The sequence below is a fragment of the Myotis brandtii genome, unplaced genomic scaffold (assembly GCF_000412655.1).
Source record: "Myotis brandtii unplaced genomic scaffold, ASM41265v1 scaffold174, whole genome shotgun sequence".
Lineage (NCBI taxonomy): Eukaryota > Metazoa > Chordata > Mammalia > Chiroptera > Vespertilionidae > Myotis > Myotis brandtii.
This window is the reverse complement of record NW_005356437.1, coordinates 2,853,070-2,857,595: the sequence shown is the minus strand read 5'-3', so window position 1 is coordinate 2,857,595 and position 4,526 is coordinate 2,853,070.

Here is a 4,526-nt window from a genome sequence, read left to right as displayed (position 1 = left end):
GACAGGATCCACAAATTACCTGAAAGATGGGGGAAATGTGTAGCACGCGATGGACATTACTTTGAATAAAGCACTTTTGATGTTTCTCTTGAAATTATCATGTTTTCTTTGATTACAAAATCCACATTTTTAACCCGTACACATAAGTGAATGTAGACAACAGCATTGTATTATAATCATCAAACTCGCTAAGAGAATAGAACTGAATCATTCCAACCCAGTAAAAAGAAATAATTATAGAATGTGATAAAGATGCTAATTATTGCTAATAGGACAATCATATTACAATATATAAATGCATCAAATTAACATGTACATATTAGATTTACACAAGTTTATATATTAAATATATTTCAATTAAAAAAAGAAGAAAAGGAATGTAATTTACTTTATTTGCTGAGATTTGGGGCACCCCTTTAGATTTTGCTCAGGGAAATGCCTCACCTGCTTGGCCCTAATCCCAGGACCATGGACAAAGACCTAGGGAGGCTGGAGGCGCTGAGCCTGTTTGCATGAGCCTGGCCGGCCCAAGAAGGAGAGGCCTAAAAACCAGGCTCCGGGGGACCATGGCTGAAGGGTTTGTCAGGAGGCAAAGCTGCAGGGCCTGCTTTCCATGGAAAATGAGGAATCCAGTCACACTTAGGAGAAACACAGTGTGTGGCTGTTCCAGACCAATACTCCAGAGCAAATGGCAGAATCCAGATTTAGCATCCGACATCATCTTACTTCAATTGTGATAAAAGTCAGGAAATCTACTTTAATTGTTCTCAATCTGGATGTACATTGAAGTCACCTGGAGAGTTTTAAAACATATTGATACTGCATTTAGTCCCCAAAATTCTTATCTGCTGATATGGGGCACAGCCTGGTGTACAGGAATTTTACAACTCCCCAAGGGTAGAGGACAGCCAAGGGTGAAAAACTAGTCCTCTAGTTGTTTTGGAGGCTGTGGTCCTGAACCTTGTTCGCATGAATCACAGCTGGGATGTTGTTAACACTATGGTGCCTGGGCACTTTCTCACCAAGTGTATCACAATGGCCATGGAAGAGGCCAGGAATTTACTTTCTAAGAACTCTAAGTTTTTTTACTGTAAGTTAAGATGAAGGATATTTTTCTCATCCAGGGTTTCTCAGACTTTGTGGGACAATAGAAATACAAGGTAAAATTGCAAAGTACTGGTTCCCATACAGGCTCAGTTATATCTCTATATTAGAGGTAAGAGGTAGGAAAGGCATCAGTACTTTGAAATTTACCTCAGTGATTTAAATATGCAGCTAATTGTGTCAGCCACAACACTAAGTTATGGGAAAAGGTGAATTCGTGACAATTCATAAAGAAAGCATTTATTAAGTTACTCTCTTGGTCAACCTGATATGAAGACCTCCTTGAGAACAGTGACTGCAGCAATGGAGGGCAACTAGCATCAAATATGTAAAGAACATCTCTCTCTTTCCCAATTATTTTTGGGGGGAGGGTCTTTACAGAATATGCATTAGCTTTCCAGGTGTGTCCTTCGATATGTTGATTCATAAAAATGTGCGTATAGAGGGGTCAGGGGTTGTATTTTGTCTGTGTGTGTGTATGTGTGTGTGTGTGTGTGTGAATTATTTCTAAAAAGAATGGTGTCATATGTCTCACAGAGCTTAATATAGTTTGGAGTTTGTTTATTGCAACTCCATGGTGTCACTTAGCATTTTATTCTAGCATCTATTTTTCCAGTGGATTTATAGTTGGGAATTAAGGCTTGATTGTGTTTGTATTGTTTTAAGGATGGAAAGCTCAAAGTCATTATCAATTCCATGCCATTTCCTTTCATTCTCCTTTGAGAATGTTACTCTCTTTTCCTCCCTATCAAGGTCAACTACACATGCCACCAACCCTTAGGTCCACCTCCTTGAGACAAGAAAAAATATAAACACAACAAACCACACTGGTATGGGCGAGCCTGGGGTGTGACAGGGAGAGGTAGGAAGAGCTGCCTCTAAAACGATGAAAATCAGAGAAACTGAGGCCTGCCAGAGAGAGTCAAAAGAGCCACCAAGTCAAGAAGTGGCAGAGAGGCAGAAGGAGCTGAAGGCAGGAAGAAGGAGAGAGAGGATGGGTGGAAGGAGCCCAGCCTCGCCCAAAAGCATTCAGAAGTGACTGGTAGCACATTGCACTTAGGATTCCCTGGTATATGCAGTCGCTCCTCCAAGCCTTTTTCCCCATGAAACTTCCTCCTCACTCACTTCTTTTCCAGATTTATAGGCCCACCTGTTGCATCCCCCTTCCACCATTTCTTGCCCAGGCAGCTACCAGTGACATATGTCTTTAAATCTTTCAGATAAATTTTATCTTTTATGATAAAATAATGAAACCACCTGGAAAGTCACTCCAGCACAAAGAGGGTTAAACCAAGAACTGAGGTTGAGGCCATCAACCTAAAGACCCTAAGTCAGCTATTTTGAGGGGGAGGTTATGTTCTTGAGTGGCCACAGGCAGCATTTGGCTTTTTGATTGCCTACCGCATTCAACTCCTAATAAACTGGGGTTATCAGTGAGCCTTTGCTAACTGAATTCTTCTTTAAAAAACTATTTTTATTGATTTCAGAGGGAAAGGGTAGCGGTCGTACGCCAATTACCATGTTTCTCTTTTATTAGTGTAGATAATGAAACCACCTGGAAAGTCACTCCAGCACAAAGTGGAGAAATAAAGGTCAGCTTGTGTTCTGGTGTTACGGGGAGTCAAGAGACAGGTCACTGCCCTCCAGTCCTACAATCACCCATTTTAAAGGCAAGGTTGATATTTGCCACCTGGCAACAGCAAGCCACACAAGGAATCTGAGCTCCCATTCTCACAACCACTGCCGTGACGGGGAACAGCAACGGGTAGGCATTACCCAAACATGACACATTGCTTTTTACCAAAATGCAGCCACCTGTTTATTTGTAATCACTTTCTTTGATGCTGTAAGTTTTTTATTCTATTGCCCGGTTCTGAAGCAGTGGTTCTGTTAGTTTAGTCCAGCTTAATGGTTGCTTCAGTGGAGAGACTGATTCTCTGAGCTCCCTACTCCCCCATTATTGTTAATGTAACTGGGAAAATGTTTTGATATCGCCTTTTTCTTATTCTCTGTCGAGTAACACTCCCTCCACGTTTTGCGTGGAGTAGGGTTCGGTACCTGAAAGAGGAGCCGCACAGCAAATGAAAGAAAAAGACACGAGATAATTTTGCAATATTGGGGGACCAGGCGGGCAAGTCCCGAAGGACTTCCACCCATGCTCAGGCTGCTCCAATTTTCTTTTTTTTTTTTTTTTTTTTTTGGTTTGGCTGGTTGGTGTTCAAAAATTCTTGTTTATTCTGTAAAATTTCTCTTTTGTATGAACATAAGGATCACAGTTTTAAAACTATATTATGATTTATTATGACTCATTGTATTGAATCAAGTACTTTTGAGGAAAACAATGCCTGCAATATTGCTACCACTTAGATCTGACTGAACCATAAAAGATGTCTGTCTGTATACTTTGTACACCTGAAGCTGACATAACCCCTTCAGGTCTCACCAGGCACAAGATGGTCACATCCAAAATAAATTTTCCACCACTGCAATTGAGTAGAGAGAGGGTAGTGGGTTGAAAACTGTCCACCCCAAATTTGGTCCATCCAGAACCTCAGAATGAGATTTTAGATGGAAAAAGGATCTTTGCAGATGTGATTAAAATATGAAGATGAACTCATCCTGGGTTTAGGGTGGACTGTAAATTCAATAACTTGTTTTCTTAGTGATTTTCTATATTTTACAAGCATACTTATAGAGCACATAATGGTTTTATAATTTAAAAATAAATGCTATTTTAAAACAGAGACATAGTGAGAAGAAGACCATATGAAAAACATAGATAGAGATTGGAGTTATGCTGCCACGGGCCAAAGAATGCAGCAACCAACTGGAGCTGGAAGAGCAAGGGGGGGATTCTCTGCTGTTGACAAACTGGGATTCAATTGTAGGATTTCCCATTTATTCTCAGTCAAACCATCAAAACCGAATCAGACATTGTCTTTAAAAGTTCACTGATCACATGGTTTATTATATAGGTGTCCTGAAGATCAATGACCATGCCAGATGCCATCCTTTAAATTATCACTCTTGAACACCTTCCTTTTTCAATGTAACTCCCTGAAATCATAATGTGCATCTGGGAAACACTCAGGAATAATTAATATGCATAGGAGAGAAAACCCAACTAAAATTAACTTAGGATAAAATAATTTAACATGACAGTAAGAAGAGAGGAAAAAAGATTCAATGACTGAAGATTATTGGGATTTGAGGAACAGATAATGTCTAAGTATTATTAAAACTTTATAACTAACACACTGAATAATTCCTCAGGCTAAATTACCTGTGTAGAATTTAATTTAAAATTGAATAAAAATCATGATAAATAGAAAGTGAGGTATATACAGACAAGTAAAGATCTTCTTTGTGGTCACATGAAACCTAATCTCTCATCTACAAAACGAAAGAAAGTTCACATTTCT